The 19,398-nt window shown below is 38.1% G+C and overlaps 1 protein-coding gene across 2 annotated transcripts in view; it reads right to left on the bottom strand.

Moving 5' to 3' along the window:
- The window catches only part of LOC124179040 (complexin), a 225,898-nt gene extending 212,432 nt beyond the window's left edge, over nucleotides 1-13,466 (bottom strand). The window contains exon 1 of one of the 2 annotated variants that reach the window (XM_046563010.1): nucleotides 13,447-13,466. The gene's annotated coding sequence lies outside the window, so the exon portion shown is untranslated. Of the gene's footprint in view, nucleotides 1-11,573; nucleotides 11,817-13,446 lie in introns of those variants that run through there. The other variant, XM_046563009.1, reaches the window with a different exon arrangement.
- Between the last annotated feature and the right edge of the window lie 5,932 nt (nucleotides 13,467-19,398).

Below are 19,398 nucleotides of genomic sequence, written 5' to 3'. Positions count from 1 at the left end.
AAGGATAATGTTTCACTTGTATTGAATATTTCGAATACAGGTTATACTTGATTTTTTCAAAAACCGAATCAACGTTTCAATGAAAAGGAAATCGGATGACTAATTTGCGTAGAAAATACTTCAAAGTTCAATTTTGAATCGTTACGACTTTAATTTCTCTCGTTCTTTTTTTTTTATCGTATTATTATTTCACATTTCATTCGTACCGTTCCTTCTCTTTTTCCCTCTTACCTAACCTTTTCCCCTGAATTCCAAGAATTCCTCCCACACGACTGAAAAATAAAACGAAACAATTTTGAATTTAACACTAGCATTACACAATATACGGACCCTCGATTATCGTTGATATTTTCCGCTGCAATTTGAGACGATTTTCGTAACCGAAATTTCGAAATACCTTGTATAATATAGTTTGAAATTTGGCCGGCTCGAGGAGTGGAAATTAGGAGGTACCGTATAATATTTCAATTACTCTGGGAAGCGGATCGTTAATCGCTAGCTAGACCTTCCTTATCCTCCTGGACGAGTAAAGGAGGAAGGAAGGAAGGAAGGAAGGAAAGGACAGCGTTTTCGCCTAACAAGTTGGATTTTATCGGCAATTAACCGGCTAGACGCGAAGTTAACTCGACTCGATAATCGCCAACTGCGCGACATTCATCGTCTGCAGTAAACCTAAGATTCGCAGCGAAAGCCGGTCGCTTATTTTCCTCGTCAATATTTCATCTTTCCTCAAAACGATTCAAGAAAATGGATCGATCCTCTTCAAACTTCGATAATTACAAGTTTTCAAACTACGGATTAAAAAGCGAAGGAAACTCAAATTGCCACCTGAAATTTGAATAATCTTTAAACTCGCGATTAGTTTTATCGTTATACATTCGTCGTTGGTTCTATTTTCTGCGTTATCTTATTGAAATAAAAATTTCAACAGTCTAGCTAGAATAATTCTATTCCCTTTATCAAATTCTGTAATTATTATAAAATAAATTACACGATACGTGCGTATAAATAAATCCATGTACCTATCGAGACAACGAATTGATGATACGAAACTAAAAAAAAAAAAAGAGATAAAGAAATTGCGTCGTGTGGTGTAATTTTTTTTATCGCGGGGCTTAAAAATCTGACAATAATTTTTTTTTTTTCAAGCACTCAGGATCTCGTTCGGAAATGGAAAAAGATATCTTAATTCTAGCACTGGAAAAAAATAGCGATAAGGTTGGATGAAAATTTTTTGGATAATCGAATAACCCTCGCGAGCAAGGTACAAATGTCTAGGAGCACGCGAGCGTCTGAAATCTTGATTTTCATCCCCTCTAACTTACTGCGATGTAGCAACATTATTCCAAGATAAAACGTCTTGATACACACGAAGCCCCGCTCCTTATACCCTTGAACCAATCAACCGTTACGATTATATTACGACGTAGAAAATTCTTTCTCGTCGTTTGTCCCCCATTTCTTTCCGACACATATAGATTGGGTACACAGTAACGATGTTGTAAAATAAAAATCGCGGCAAGATAGGCGTGAAAGAAAATAATCTTCGCTTTAGAATTTTCCTTTTTTGCTACTTTTCCGTATTTTTATCCTCACATGTATGTTTTCTTTTTTTTTTTTTTTTCAATTTTTGTTTTCTTAATCTCCGTCACTACAGTTTCGGTTTAATTTTCAGTGGGCAGTTTGACGCGTTCAGAAGTGGATTGAAACGTCTGGGGATCCAGGTACGGTATTTTGACGCGAGACGGCGACACTTTACGGGAATAATAACCACGAAACCTGGGGGATTTCCACCCCTGCTTTACCCCTGAGCAACGCAGCTTCACTCTGTACGAATCGTTTCGAGCAGGTTGAAAAAGAAAGCGGAAGAAAAAAAAAATAAAGAAACAATTCACCCTCTTTCGTCTTTGGCTTTTTTTATTATTTTTTACTTTATTTTTATTTTTTTAATCTGTCATCTCGCCCTGCACGAGTTTTTCGAAATTCATTAAATCCAGTACGCGATTTGTTACGATTAGATTAACAAGGGTTTACGGTTTTTTTTTTTATCAAACGTTACTCGTTACTTTGTCTGATCATTTTCGGAAACTTGAATAAATTTTCTCTTCTATAATTTACAAATTGAATTGAAACTCTATTATTTAATCTTTTCCTCCTATTTTCAATAGAAAAATCAAAAGTACAAAAATTGTATCCAATAAAGTTAAAAATTGCATTCACCTGCGAACTGGTGAAATTAATTTTCTCCTCTCCGATTCATAAATTCTTTACGATAAACAAATTCAAACTTTATCATTTATTCTATTTTTTTACTCATCCCCAACAATTAATCCCTAGGTGGGGAAAAATATCTTGGCGATCTTTGTAGAATTTTCATCGTAACCGAAGTGGAAGAAAAAAAACATCTAAAAATTTTCCATACTCTATCATCCAATTTCGGAGTTTTTATTTTGCGACATCGGCGAAACAATTTCGAGCGATTCAAAAACTACGAGAATTGTCGTAAGAATAAAACGTAAACCACAAATACGTTATTCCCCATCCCTTCAATCGTGGATAAAGAATATCTTTGTTTTTAAACTCGTACCAAAGAGAGAGAAAAAAAAAAAAACGATTCGAAAATCGATTCCAACTTCCACTTCCGCAACTTCCACCTCCATCTTTATGTACTATTTCCCGATTTCTCAAAGCAGCCAAGAGAGTCTTCTCAGTACCTGTTTACATATATATGTATATATATATATATGTACCTACTTATATACTTATATACATATTATATACGTATATATACTCTGCAACTCAGACGCAGGGCTGGCCTCTTAATTGCCTATAAATTTAGTCAAAAGGTAAAAATAATCGCTGACCCACCTCCGCGGGTCTGAGAGTTGAGAACAAAAAACATACAAAAAAAAAACAAAAAACGAAAAAGAAACAGGAGGGGAGGAGGAGTTGATTTCCTCCGTCGTACAATTTCCTATTTTCACTAACGAGATCGTCAACCGTCCTTTTCCTTATTCCCGTTCACTGTCAAAGACAACCGAAATATTGTCAGGATTTTGCACGTTTCTTAAATCAGCTGGTTTTTTACATTATTACTCTAGTATGGAATCACACTCGATGTTTGAAGGAAACGAATGTTGTTGACTAGAATATCGCATAATATGCGGCCTAGCAGTGATTGAAGAACTGAAATTGAACCTAACAAGTGATTATTTTTCATCTACTAAATATGTATTTCCCATTTTCTTGGCTGCATTGGAATGTTTCGCAACAATGTAATCGAAAGGTGATCGTTGTCGCTTTCGTTTGATATACGCACATGTGTGTTTTGAAATTTGAATAACGGGTCAGCAAGATATGCACGTTTTTTAAAAAAAAATCGCCGATTGTTACGTGTGACAATAATTTTACCGACAACTTGCCCCATTTTCACTTTACCGTGGTTCTCCGTCAAACAATTCCTGAATCTACAATCCTTACGATAATATAAGAGCGATATGTGATTACAATAGACTTCCAATCGAACTGGAAACCGTGAATAATAAAAGTTGAATGAAAATTAAGTTAAACAATCGGACGTTGTTAAATTGTTATATTATTATCTCAACAAACTACAATGTGATAAACATAATCGTAAGGACGTTGACTTATCTTGAAGTATATATTCAATTTAATCGCAATTCTAGGATTTTTTATCATTACGGTTATCAAGTTTCTGTGATGACTTGATAGATCGTTAATTTTATTATTATATAAATCGTTTTTGGTTTAATAAGTAAGTAAATTTCAAAAATCACTGTCTATAAAATTCTCAGATTTTCCAACGTCAGATCAATAATTCCGTTTCCAAATCCTGTCAATTCTTCCACAAATCATTTCGAACTTCCTACTCCAAGATTTCAGACATTCAAATTTCCAAAAACCCACTTAAACGCCAAATTTCTAATCCCCCTTTCGTCCCTCGTTCGTCAATTTACTTCTTCTTTTCCCCTTTCCCACTTTCCTTCAACGTCTTTTTCAACTCTTTACGCGCCCAGCCCAGCGATGTCGGGTACAATATTTCGCGACTTTGTTCGACGCGCGATAATCCGGCTTTTGGAGAAACGAGGCCGCCACGTCGGCCTAACGCAGCAGAATACGAGCGTCGTTTTAACGCCGAGACGCCAGTCAGGAACATCCGTTTCTGAACGTCGAGCCGATCGCATCCTCAAGATACTCGCGGATTTGGCTCAAAGTTTCATTTTTTTTTTTTTTTCTCAAACGTGGAAGTTCTCTGGACACCCTCGAAAATTTTCAAAAATTGTGTTACGAGAAACAAGGCTAGTTGAAAGCAAAATTATTATTTTTTTTTATTAAAAAAAAAACTAAAATACGTAAAAGTCCGTAAGGCGTAAACATAAAAATAAACAAAAAAATGTAACAACAATAATTGATAGCGACCTCTAAATATTTTCCCATCTCCTCCAGGAATTACGACGATTTTCTTTTCTTTTTTTCTTTCAAATATTTGTCACAGATTCTTCTTAAAAAAAAAAAAAAAAAAAAAAAAACAGCTAAGAAATTAAACGCTCCAAATTGCACGTGCGTATGTATACGTTATTCTATATACCTGTACGATGAAGGATAATATTTTCCTGAGAACGCGACGGCGAGGAAGGCAAGGAACGTCGCGAGAGAGGGAGAGGGCTTAAGAATCATGAAATACCGAGGGCCCGGAGGTATAAAGTATAATGGCGTCGGTCATAAGTCGTTGCGGATCTATTCAAAAGTCTGTATTTTACAAGGATCACCAGACCCGATCCTAATAGCAGATAAGAGTGAAATTTTTTCGCCCATAATTCTCCCCTCGGAACTCGGTCTACGTGTTTGGCTCGAAAAGAAATGAGCTTTTTTGTTACGCTGATTGAAGTGGGTGCTTTTTCTTGTTTTTTTTTTTTTTTTTTTTATTTTTTTGCTCACTCCTTTTTACTTCTCTTCACTTAGTCGTGGAATCAATTTTTCAACCGTAAAATTAAAGCTGATCGCTCTAAAATTGATAGTTCGAAAAAATTTCAACATACAATGAATACGTTCCAACTGTATAATCGAAAAGATTCGTTGATCGTTAATTTTTCATACGCAAAATTTAGAGGATCCTCAATTTTCAACCCTACAAAATTGTACGAAAAATTAACTCTCTCGATACTCTTCGTTATTTCTTTACAATCTAAGGTTTGATTCGACGAAATTCTTCAACGATCAACTTTTTAACCGAGAACATGATCAACCCTACTCATAAAAAAAAAGAAAAAAAAAAAAAGAAACAAGGAATTCTCCGAAAACGTTAAACTTTAAGAAAAGTTTGGAGAAAAACATTCGGACGCAAATTTTCACCTCAAATCGTACAAGCTTTCAAAATCTAATATTTCGTAGTAAACATCTTATTCGACTTTCGATTGTTTTCTCCAATTTCAATGAATCGCCATTACTTTTTCTAAATAAACAATCGTATCCTCCCCAGTTTATATATTGAAACAACCGAATTTCCGATTGCTCGAAATTTGTTTTTTTTTTTTTTGTTTCCGATTGTTCTTTAAAAAAAAATTGTTTTCGTATCCGATTGTATATTCCTTATACCGTAGTCTTCGGAAGTAACAAAATTTCACAAAATTTTCCATACTTAAAAATTAATCTCCCACACTAAACTGGATTAGTCGGCAATTTTCGTGACCGCTCGAGTCTAAAATATCTCTCATCGATTTCTCCCCCTCCATTTTTCTCTCTCTCTCTCTCTCTCTCTCTCTCCTCTTTTCGATCCTGCAACGAGAACGGTCAAGTGGGTGAGACAAGGTCGGGTATGATTATCGGTCAACAGGGTTGAGCCAGCGACGGGTCTCCTTACGTATCCCCGTGTCCCTGCTTTATTTTCATCCCCTTCTTCCCTCGCGTGAAAAGAAAAAACGAGACGATTCGCGGCCGGGTGAACGCGTCGCGTCAACGAACGGTATAGTCGAAAAAGCGTGCAATATCGATCCGCCAAAAAGTGGAGGACAGGGTTGGGGGCAAAGCTTCTTCTTTTTAAAAAAAATTTTTTCACCCCCGCCTAATTCAATCGAGCTTTTCCGTATCTTCGTTCGTGTTTTCTTCCTCTTTTCTCTCTCTCTCTCTCTCTCTCTCTCTCTCTCTCCTCATCCCGAAGAACGTAGCCGGCGAGAATACTCGCGTGAAAAATTTAAATGCAAAAAGGATATTCCGAGAGTGGTCCCTGTCGGCTGATGAGAAAAAAAGAAAAAAAAAAAAAAAAACAAAAAGAAAAAGAAAACGCAACGCTCGCAACGAAAGTGAAACTTCGAGCGACGTAATCTGACGGCACGCGAGGCTCGCAAAAGTATGACGGGACATAATTTTTCCCGTCTTTTCCTATTTCCCCCGGATGTGACTTCTCTGTCAGAGACGATTTCTACTTCTTTTTCTTCTTCTTCGTCTTCTTCTTTCTTTCTTTCTTTCTTTTTTCTCTCCTTACATCGTGACCTTTTTTTTTTCGTCTGTAACATTTTCTTTCCTTCTTTCTTCCGTCATCTCCTTCAACGCTCGACCTTTCCGACGGTGTCATTCTCATTCGGCTATCAGGTATTCAAAGGAGAGACCGAAATCGAGACTCGCAATTTCACGTCAAACCGCTGGCACGGCACACACCTGAGTATTGATTCTGGCTGGCATTACCTCGGCCTTACATCACGTTGTATCACACGTATACGTATACGTACGCGGAGATAAAATATCCTCATAGGTTTGCTACACGTATTACAGGTATACCTACTACGCGCATCAAACTTCACGCCAGACTCTTAAGGATTACTCGACATACACATCCTCGACCAAATTTTTTTATCAATCTTATTTGATTCCACCAACAATAACAACATACGTTATATCGCAACGATTACTCTCGAGTACTGAAAACCTATTGAGCATACCGTCAGAAATCGCAAAAAACCTCAAATAAATATATTTTCAAGATCCTCTAAGTAACCAACAAAAAAAAAAAAAAAATGGATCATAAAATAGGTGGTAAGAATACTTTTACCACTACGACTCGGAAGGATTAGAAGAAGAAAAAAAAAAGAAACAAGATTCCGTCCAATTGCTCCAATCCAGACTCCAAAGAAAGGACCTCAAGGAATTGGCAAACCGAAAGCCGAAGCTGGTGAATAAATTCTGCAACCGTTTTCCCACATCCGGTAAAAAGACACGTCGTCGTATCGGTTCAAAGATTCGAACCGTCCGACGATCGCGGAATGATTCTAAGACGCGATTCCCAAGCCAACCGTTACACCGAGTAAGGAAATATGGATAATTAGCCCTACCGTTTAACGAGCGTTGGTTATTGCCGGGAAAACTTATCCTGCAAGGTTGGCTGATATCAGCGTCGCGTCGGTTAGTTTAGTATCACACAAGGGGAGGTTCAGCCCTGCCTTGTATCAGCGATAAGCATCGGATGTCGACGAGTGTTTGAGAGAGCGATCTGTAGGTGAGTAGGTGTGTAGGTGTGTAGGTGCGTAGGGTATCTGCCTGCAGAGACACGTGGATCGAGAGAGTTGGAGGAACTTTTCCTCCGCAGGTTATGCCGGGAAAGCTTTGAATATTTCTGTTACGCCCGCCAAGTTGGGTACGCGTGTAATACCTACCGGTTTAGCTCTTGGTGGAGGATTAAAGAAAACAGATTTAATCTCGGCCATGTGCCGCGTACGCTCTTATCTGCGTTTAGCGTGGATGGATAAAAAAAAAATTCAACGTATATGGCCCGGAGTAATGTGTGAGTGCGAGTTTTTTTTTTTTTTTATTTTTATTCAAATCATTTTCATTCCTTTGATTCGATCTTCTACTACGTAAGGTGTATGACGTTTGAAGCAAGAAAGTGTACTTCCTATTTTCCATATTTTAGTTTTTCAAGACTACGTTATGGTCCTCTTTTCTTTAATTTCTTTTTCTGTTTAACGACACCCGTTTTACTCAATTTTTCTAGTTACTGTAACGAATGAAATTTTTCACAGTGCATACAACAACCATCCTTGTAGGCACGTGTCGTTAATAAAATCATCCTTCCCCATCCTTTAATATCCGCCCATTTCGCCCACTTAATCTTAGCCCCTCAAGGAACCCGAGTTTATTTCTCAACGCCAAGTTCGTAACAATATTATAATTTCCTGTACATCGGCTCGTCCAAAACTCCGAAAGGGTAAGACTTTCAGCCCTTCGTATATCTGACTCGTAGAATTCAACAATATATATTATATATATGCGTATCGGTATACGATAAATGATGGCGCGGAAAATCGAGGAAAATCGAGGAAAATCGAGGAAAATCGAGGCAAATCCACAAACTACAAGTTTCCCGCTTCGTCCTCTCGGGTTTACAGACCACGCTAACCTCGCCGCATTCGGGATCTACCGACCGCTGCTTCCGGTTTGCTAACTCTTTAGTCAACCGTACCCACTCTGCGCTAGATGCGCTTCGACTCGCCGTTCCGATAAATTCTACGCCAAAACACACAAACAATATAAGCGCGCGTGCGCAAAATGTTCGTCAGTCTTTTGTTCGTTTTTAATTTATTGGTTCTTTCATTTTTATTATTCTTATTATTATTGTCATTTTTTTTTTTCCATTTCTTCCTGCGAAGCCTACTAAAAATTTATGATGCGTTGAATTGTAAAACGTTGTGACTGAAATTTACTAGGAATTTTATTGCGTGATTTTGTTTTGTGAGTTCGATCAAATACATTAAAAAAAAAAAAATCACATAATCAGTCACAAAAGTACGAATCGTAAGATTATTTTTTTTTTTTTTACATATATTTTATCGAGTTCACAAAATAAATCGTTTAATAAAATCAAAAGTAAATTTCAGTCTCATCGTTTTATAATTTAACACCTGGTCGTTTTCAGTATAGAAACGAATTCTGTGATCGATTATTTATGAAAAAAATTTAAATGAAAATGAAAATAATCGCTTTCCAGATTGTCGGTAAAAGAATTTACACGCATCTCCCAGCAAGCGATTAAAAAATTTTGAATCAAGCCCTAATCTCGAAATTCAACGAATCCGGCCAATTAACAATCAAAATTGAATCTCGTGACACAATCTTTCTTTCATCATATTTTCCATACTTTTTCATCCTAGTCACATTTTACAGTTGTGTATATTTTTTCTCCCTCTTCCTTTTCTTTCGAACGATGCAATGTTATCACTTATTACACGGAACTTGCATTACGAAATTCGACATCGTTGCCCAACGAGAATAAAACTCAATACCCTTACACCCTGGACCTGAAAACCTATCGACAATAATTATACATTTTACGTCAATTAAACGTTTTTTTCCCGGTTAAAAGATTCAGTAAATTAATTTCATCCTTCGAGCTTACAAGATTCGAATTTCGCTCCTCTGAAGCTTGAAAATTCGTTTGACACGTGTCGTTGGTAACGAGTCGAGATGCTGGACGGAGAAATTTCGTTTTCAATTAAGAAAGATCCCTCGGAGAAGGATCCAGGCTAAGTGAAATCTTCGTTCGAAAAGTCGTTGATAAAAAACGAATCTTATTTCTATCTCAACTATACCGAATCGTTGAAAAAGCACGAGGAAAATAAAAAAAAAACTGAAGCGAAAAAATATTTCCGCCAACCACAGACTAGGATGATGAAAAGGAAATAATACCTACGACGATGCTTTCGCTGTTCGTCCAAGCACGAGGAAGTTACTCGCGGCCTCACCGCGAACAAAGAGAGTGAGAGAGAGAGAGAGAGAAACAAAGAGAAAGAGAGATAAGCTCTCGCGTCAGGTCGGGTCAATTAATTAGGATCATGCAGAAAAGCTCGCGCTCATGGCATGCCTCCTCCTCTAAGCAGCGTTTGATGGCTTCTTCTTCTCCTCCGTCATCCCTGCCTGAGGACTTCATACCGTCAACCGAATTCGCTTCGCGACATCCACTTCGTCTTCGCAAAAATCGAAACTACGCCATCTTCATTTTACTCCTTTTTAAAAATCGGACTCCTCGAAAGTTTAAAATTCTAAAATGTTAAAATAATAAATATCTTCCTGATGTTTCGTGACGTTAACCTCACTTACTTCAACCTTGCGCTATTTTGTCCATCGTTGTTTCTTTGTTTATTTCGACTAATATTTTATCGTTATTGAAAATCGGGTGTCGAAGGTAATGAAGAGGAAAACATTTTAATGCAAATGAATCATCACACGATATATCACCGAACAGTGTCTCGAGTGCTTGAAATTTAACGGGAACGATATCATTCGTATCAAAAACTTCGGTTTAAATCGAAAAAAAGCAACTATTCTCCATAAATTTTCATCGAACGATGTTCGACTTACGATTTAACAGTGTCAACGACTGATTTGGAGCAACAAAAAGCGTCGACAAAAGGACAAATAACATCGGTACGGTGTCATTTGGGTCAAAAGCCGCTTTTCAACCCCTCCAATACTATCCTTTTCCATAAAATTCGTACCAACAATGTAGATAATTGAGATGAGCAGCCGATACGCGACATCGGCGTGCAGAGAAGAACTATCAAAGATTGATCCGAACGTCTAATGAGGTCAGTAACCGTGTCACTTGGTACGTAACCGTCATTTCAATTCTCTCAAACCGGTAAAACTCTCCGTATAAATTTACACCAAACGATATCTAACCAATGTTCAAACAGCGTGAATAAACGATGCGAAACATGAAAATAGAATGAAAAGCCCAGAGAGATTGATTCGCGGTCTAACGAGGTCAGGAACTGTGCCATTTGGGTCAAAAGTCTCGGTTCAACAGCCGCATTCTCCGTAAACTGACACCGATCGGAAACTTTAGTTAAGGGTTGAACATAAAAGTTAACAACTGACCCACGAGTGCCTACAAGAGTAACGAACTTCGGTGAAGTCGTAAGACAAATACCAAGGACGGTACAACCGTTTGTGTATCGGAAGTCTAGGTTCAACCGTAGTGACAGAAAGAAAGAAAAAAAAAAAAAAAAAACGAAAGCAGAACCTTCCGTAAATTGAGACCGATCAAGACGTGGAACCTACTCGTGTTCGAAGAACGTTAAGAACATAAACCAGGAGTTTTTCCAATTCTGCTGGAACGACGAGTAATTACTGCGAAATGTGCGTATATTCGTGACGACGCAATAGTTCTGATAAAGGTACCCTGGGAGTACCCGAAGCAGACTTTGGCAGTGTTTGAAGTGAGTATTTTCAAAAGCTCTGGCTATTCAAGACTCGAAACTTTGGAATCGGTACGATATGATCCTGAAGTATGGAAGCCTGACGAATAAGGGTGTTCGTTTGGTCTCGCCAAGGTGTACGGAAGAAGCGGGAAGAGTCCGACGGTACGGAGAAGAAAACACCTGAGCGAGGTGCAGGGCACGGAGCAGGAGCCGTTGAAATCGATGTTGGAGTCTAACCTGACCCTAACCAGGTTGCGGGGTTGTATCGAGCCAGAAAATACAGGGTCGAGCCGGGAGCTCTTTCCAGGAGAGTGAAAGGTGAGCAGAGAAGTAATAACAAGAGGTAGACGGGCAATAACTGACCTCGAGAAGTCGTCGTCGTCGCGGTCGTCGTGGTCGTTGACGTCGACGTCCAACGTCGTCGATCAGCGACGTCGAAGCTAGTCTTTCGAAACCGAAGAATTCCGCCGTAAGAAGCCGTCCGTCCGTCTGCGGTGCGTTTTAATCGGCAGGAATAAAACCGGAGGCGGAGCGGAAGGACGAGGGCTCGTGGCTGCTGTCCTGGACTGAGTGAACGCGAGGTCTGACTGCAGAGAACGCCGAGCGTAATTTGGCCGTGGCGCCGACTCGGCTCCCACCAACGACGCCGGTGGCGTCGCGACGTCCCTTCCGCGCATCGATCCAAGGGGATGTTGTGCGCCGCGCCGCCACCGAGGTTCAGGGACGTAAAAAGTGGGCGCGAGGGACGCGATTACTGATTCACCCCGAAACCCCGCATTGTGAAAAATTTGGCAAAACAGGTATCGTTGAAAAAACTGTTCGAATATCGTTGGAATTGCGAAAAAACGAGCTACGCCCAACCATTTTGCAGCGATCGTGATGAGAAAGAACAGTAACGGATACTAGACTTTCCGGTATCGGCTAGAAAACTAATTTTCATTTTCTACCTAGAACTATATTTTTCGATTATGGTAAAAAATGAAAATAGTCAAGAACCGAGCGGTAACCGGAAATAAAATTTTTGTACGATCTTTGGATTATGAAATTTTCGATGCGACTTTCTTTCTTTCTGTTTTTTTTTTGAGCAGATTTGAAAACCAAACAACGTTTATCCGATAATTTTAAGCTTCGAGAACCCGATTGTGAAGAAAAGTTTGAAAGTCTGATAACGAAGAGAAAAACAAAAGAAAACCCAAAGAAATGTGGAAATTTCTGAAAATTTCAACCGAAGAGAAAACAATTACTCTGTACGATTTAAGTACATGGATTTAGTGGTGAGATTGAAATACGAATTCATGAATATTCGTTTCAACTCTTCAATTATTAAAATTGTTGCAACTCTCACTGTAAAACATAACGCTGTGATCCATATAATTATGGTAATATGTTGTGCTAATATAAAAAAATCGACCTGATGATCTGTGGTTATTATTACTATAATCATCGTTATTGCAACAATAGCTGATGTAGGCATGCGATAATTGATTTATTCTTTGATTACACAAGCCCGCGATGGTTTTCCCCCCACAAAACTGAACAATAATTTCCGTAAGCATTTCGTACGAATCTATAAAAAAAATGTTTAATGAATTCCATCGCGTAGATTTGCTGAGAAAATAATAAAATAAAAACTTGTATTGATTTTCAAAGAAGAGCATAAAAAATGCTCAACTCTTTTTCTTTAATTATACCCTACGTGATTTTAATTAGTAAATCCTTTTCATTCCACTCGTATATAATTCATCATTGCTGAAATCTCGTCATCAATACGGTAGTGAAATAATTGCACGACATAAAAAGCCGTGACGAAATGAAACAGAAAAACTTCATACATATTTTAAATCCCGAGTAAAAAGACCGCGCGAATACATTCGGAGAAAAAAAACTCGTTGAATCATCTAAATGAACATTCACTTGTGCCGATTGAAGATCTATTGATCTAAAAATAATGTTTACTCGATTCAAACAATCCAACTAAGCATTTTGTTAGACCAACAGATCTCGAATCGAGACAAATAAATATTCACTTGGTCGATTCGACGACTTTTTTCTTTTCAGTGCATTGTTATACGCAAGTAAAACAATATTCCACGTACGTACGTCGCATAGGTATAAATAACAATTGCAACGGTATCGCCACTTCACGCGACATAAAGTTCTTCTTTGTCAGAAAAATAGTGTCACGTGAAATAATGATAATAAGCATAAGCGGATACAGCGTGCAGCAACAACTCACCTTGCAGTCTGATCGGCTGTCGTGTTATCAGCTTGCGTACGGCAGAATATATATATACATATACATATATATCGTCGACGGCCAGAGAACGATAAACAGTCGGTAATGTAGTTGCAGCAAACACCTGTACCCGACGAAACTGGACACAAACTTTAACCACTTAACGCGACTGACCGATTTTTTTCACTATTTTAAACACCACTTTTCACGATTAAAAATATATGGTATGTATGTATATATATATATATATATATATACATAATATACACAGCAAGCGGATAACCGAATTTTTGTGTGAATCCCGAATTTGACTCGAATTCACTCCCGCACATGTCACTAAATGAAACACTGAACCACGAAGCCACTTTTTTCCACTTTTTTCCACTTTTCACGCACTTTTTTTCAACGAAATACAACGACGAGCAACGGATTTAATCAAAGACGACGAAATGATTTCTACGATTTTTTACGAATTTTTAGAGAAATTTTGACATTTTGTAGAATTTTGTACAAGAAAATTGTTCTCGTAAAAGATTGTACATATGCCTGGTTTATCATAAAAACTATATTTTCATTAAAAAATGTATAACATACAACAACGTTAATTTTTAAAGAAAATTAATAATTCTATACGAAAAACTATACATATTTACAATTTTTTAAAGAAATTATACGAAATGTTCCAATTTCTGTAAAAATTCTTAGTTGTAGAAATTTTCTCGAGACGAACGCGATAACAAAATGGCGGCGCAGCAGCGTGCCGATTTTTTTCAACGGCGCGCGGCGTCCTTTTCACGACCGAATTGGACGAGTAGTTTCTACGACTCGCGACGACGTCGTTAATGATCGCAGAATCACTTTAGCTCACTATTTCAAATAATACGACTGTTTTTTCACTTCACCAAAAAATCCATAGCCAAATTTCAATTTGCGTAGCTATTTTTATTTTTATATTTATTTGTAATTTGATTTTACGTAACCCAACTTTTATATCTATTATATATACTTTACTTTACTGCTTTGCACTTTTATTTCGGTATCGCTACACTCGCGTTTATTGTTTTTCTGTTTCTCGTACTTTCGATTAGATTAAAGTTTTTAATTGTTTTGTTTCGTTTTCGATTTGTAGTGTAGTACTTTTTACCTTTCTACTTTTTGAGATTTTTTCGTCTTTGTACGTGATTTGATCAACTAGATGAAAGCCAGTTGTCGAACATTGTAACGAGCATTGGCAAACACTGAATACAAAAATACCAAATACCTGAAAACAAGCTCCGACTCCCGATTCCACGACAATTTCCACGACGACACAACATCTTGATCAGATTTCACTCCGTCCACTCGCAGAGCAGAGATTGTTTTTTACTTTCCACGCACTTTTTCCGAGCGGAATCGACGAGCAACGCATTAAAAAAGACGATTTTGTCGGACGAAGACTCGCGACGGGACCGACTGGCACGAACACGATTCCAAAATGGCGAGACAACAGAGCGTCGTTTGTTTCGAGCGTCGTTTGTTCCGTCGTACGAACGTAATTCGATGAGAATACCTGGCTTTCCACATCAAATTTACAATTTATTCACTGATCCAGAGTTTTGACGACAACTTTCGAGATTCGATTAAATTTTCATGAACCTATACGCAGATTTACAAGACTCCGGACACCACGTAAAATTACACGAGAATTTTCACGAAGGCGCAACACCCTGATCAGACTTCACTCCGTCCACTCGTACAGCAGAGATTGCTTTTCACTTTCCACGCACTTTTTCCGAGCGGAATCGACGAGCAACGCATTAAAAAAGACGATTTTGTCGGACGAAGACTCGCGACGCGACCGACAGGCACGAACGCGATTTCAAAATGGCGAGACAACAGAGCGTCGTTTGTCCTGCCGTGCGAACTCGGCAACTGAATTCGATTCTACATAAACTGTCCGATCGCACGGGCACGTAATCAACAACAAGGTCGGTATCAAGTGTAAATACGTCGGCACTCACTTTTGTTCCACATGTTTATCCCGATCGATGACGTAGCACGAGTCAGCTCACGCGTGGTTGCTGGGCAAAGGGTTAACCGAGACTCTGAGATAATTTCTTTGTTGCAGATCGACAACGGCCTTCGCTGCTGCCTCGTCGCGTGCTGAAAAAAGTATTCGTCTGAAGTTGACTGCGTTTTCTTTGCTCCCTACGATTTCGACGTGGTCTACATGCAAGCCTTAAAGATGCTTACCTTTTCTGCGAAGAATCGAGAGGCAATTCATCTTGTAACAAAGACAATTACGACAAATTATCAGGACGCGAAGCATCGACGTGACCGGGGTGAGTCGGATGTACGAACTTTATCAATATGGCGGCGCGGTCACGTGATCATTGTTTGAAACAAACGAATATCGCACTAACGTTTAATAGCGCGAGATGTGATTCAAATTTATATTACTTGGATGAAATTATCAAGAGTTGATAATTTTTAAATGAAAATATGTCATGGTGACTGTTTGAAACAAATGCATGTCGAAATAACGTTTAATAGCGCGAGATATGATTCAAATTTAGATTACTTGGATGACATTATCGAGAGTGATAATTTTCAAGTGATAATATGTCAGGCTCAGCTAAGAAAAATTATCACGCCATGTTAAATCGAATTGAAGAAGGATCTTATACGAGGAAAGTGTACTTAATTGCATATTGACACTCCTGTTGCTCTTGCAATAACGTAATAAATCAGTAATACAGACATTTGTACACGGTTAAAAAAAATCGTCCCAGGAGGTGTACTAAAATTTTTCGATCGATTTAACCATTTTTTAATGTATGTACTATAAATGAAAAAAATAGTACAAAGTACAAATTGAATGTTGATATGACAATTTAAATGTTATAATAACCATAATTATTATCATATTTACTACGAGAAATGCAACAAATAACACAATTATAAAATAGACCTGCTGGGATATTATGTTTAGTTAAATTTTTCCAACAATGTTCGAAAAATAAATCCGAGTACATGAAATATGCTCCACAAAATTTGACCTGCCGCATCCTGGATATGGTTTTGAATTTTTAAGTCATCCTCGACACTATAGACGCTTTAATGTCGCACTCCGTTGATCAGAAATAATAATAATAATTATTATTATTATTATCGTACGTTTTCACACGAAATGCGTGAAATTTCAGTATGCAAACTTTCACGTGTAAAAAAATCTTTAGTTAATTCCTCACGTTCTAAATTTTAAGTGAAATCATTAAAATTCTAATTAACAATAAGTGAAGTGAAGCTTGTTTTGCTTAGAATAAAACATGGATGATATGCAAGGAAATGAAATTGAATCTTTCATTGTTTATAGGCTGTTGTACAATAAAATACGAGGATTTGTTATGAAGAGTTTAAAGATTCTGAAAATATTATTTATTTTCTGATCGATCATTTACTTAATATATGTTACACCTTGTGTAACTACGGCTTGATTATTCGTATCGTACAACTTCACTCGTCGTTAATAAATTTGTTGCATAGATCGTAGTGGAGGATATTCAAGTTCGATAAAACATGCATCTAACGCTGAAAACACTAAAAAATTAATAAAATCCTAAAGTTTCGTATCTATACGCGAGGGGTAAATAACTCGAGATTTGAGTGACACGATAATTTGTTTGAATTAAATTAATTGTAAAAAAATTCATGCAATTCAAATTAATTTTTGTTACTTCAATTTAATTTCTTTTAATTCAGGTGAATTTCTTTAGTTCAACTTAATTCATTTCAATTCATGAATTTCAATTCATTATTTTGTGTTTCCTGCTACTTCAATTTCTTATTTTCTTTTTTTTAATTCAACTCGATTTCTTATTTAAATTAAATTTTTCTTCTCCGTAAACAGGTAATTATGTCACGAATCCAAGCTAATTCAAATCAACTTGACTTAATTTTCCATAATTCGGTTACTTCTCAGTTAATTCCAAATGTTTCAGTTAATTTTCTCATTAATTCTCATTAATTCAGTTATTTTGCATTAATTCAGGGAATTCTCATTAATTCACAAATCCTTCGTCTACACGCGAAATGACTGAAAAATTTTGATTTAATATACATACAATGGTGTATGTATAAAAACTAATCTCTCTTGTATACAAGGACGCTATTTCTGACCTAAACTGTTGATGTTTAGGTGCATTACGCTCTTACGTGTCCAGTGATTCTCGTTCAGCGCCTCAGTTCGTCAGTCTTGTCTAACACTTCGTAGAAGGAAGACGTGATAAATTTCTTATTATAAAATCTAAGGTTTATCAACCCATTTCTTACAAATTTACAAATTTCTACAAACAATTTCAAGGAAAGCGGCGCGTTGCAGATTGCAATAAAGGCGTTAATGAGGAAAAAGAAGCTCGCGGTGAAACCGAAGAATCCCCGGAAAACAAACAAAAAAAAAAAATAAAAACAAAAATAAAAAGAGAAAAGAAAAAAAATACCAAGCGTAACGAAAGCTCTTCCGAAACTGAGAGGCCTGGTTTCCGAACTCGAGTTTGGGTTGCGGGCGGCCTCGTCTTATCTGGGATTTGACGAATCTGTTATCAGCAGTCGACCTGCAGGTGCGTCGGACGTCCCGTCGTCGACAAAGGGGCGCCGGGACGCCGAGCGTCGTCCCTTCAAAGCGGGATCCTGGGCTCAGGCGTACCAAGAACGACGTCACGGCTGCCGAGGGATGGTGACAAAAACATCCCGAGGTAGTAGCGCGGGTGATTAACGATTGAAGTCAGCAAAAAATGACCCTCCAGCTTCTACGCCCGCTCCTGGATGAAGAGAAGAGGGCGAAAGGGGGGGGGGGGGGAGGGATTCGCCCAAAGATGATGCGGGCGTCGAGCTGAAACCGATCCTGCGGATCCTCGAACTCGCGCTGATCTCGTCCTCGGAGCGGCCTTCGAATTCCGAATTTCAAAACTCCCGGAAGCGACTGATTCGGAATTTTTTGCCGGCGAAACGTGGAGTCGAGAAGTCGAACCTTGACGAAACGTCAAAGGTTCGAATGCTCCGACACCCGAAGCTCAAAGTTCCGAAATTGCGGAAACGAAAAAATCTATACTTTAATCTTCGGAATTTAGCTCTATCGAAACTTGAATTTTCGGAAGCTTGGATTTCGGAACTTTGAGCCGCCGGTTTTTCCGGCGATTCGAAACTTCGTTGTTCCTCCAAAGTTAGATTTCTTCACTTCAAGTTTCGCCCACCAAATAATTGGGAATTCGGCGCTTCGGGAACTTTTCATATTCGGAACTTCGAACGGATTTTTAACCGTACTTAAATTTTTAATAAACCCACAAGCCGCAGCGCAGATTTCGTATTCCAAACACACAGTCATACGAAATTAGGGAACTGCCAAAAGTTGCCGAGGCTGCACGAAGCACTTTGACATAGTTTCGTCCTTCGGGATCCTTCGCGAAGGAACATACACGATATAATACGAAAATCATGACTTGGGATTTAATGACCTTCTTGAGGAATCCTCTGATGTATGATAATGTTACATGGAATGAAATAAAACGGCGAAAGAATCGTTCCTCGGAATTCGTATTCTGAGGATGCTCCGGTAAAAATGAAAAATGACTTTTATCCGGACAACTCTTATCTTCAACGACGATTCGGAGGATAAAACGTTCGATTACAGTCAACGACATTATCAAAATTACAATTCAATAATTTTTCCAACTCGTTCGATTCCATCGGTGGCCTTCAAGCCTTTCACCGACATCAACTAACGATGTTGCAATTTCTTTTTTAATCAAAATCAACGAAACTTTTATCGCTGCTAAAATCACGTAGGCGAGAAGAAATGTCTAGATTACATTGCCCGAAATTTGAACCGAAAACCGTCCTTGGGTCGAAAATTACACCGGTCAAAATATTTCGCACCCGTTTTAATCCCGCGCTCAGTGAATCAGCTCAACGCTT

Source organism: Neodiprion fabricii, chromosome 3, assembly GCF_021155785.1.
Source record: "Neodiprion fabricii isolate iyNeoFabr1 chromosome 3, iyNeoFabr1.1, whole genome shotgun sequence".
In the NCBI taxonomy this organism is placed as follows: Eukaryota; Metazoa; Arthropoda; class Insecta; order Hymenoptera; family Diprionidae; genus Neodiprion; species Neodiprion fabricii.
Note: the sequence above shows the minus strand (reverse complement) of the source record. Positions and strands in the feature narration are given on the sequence as shown.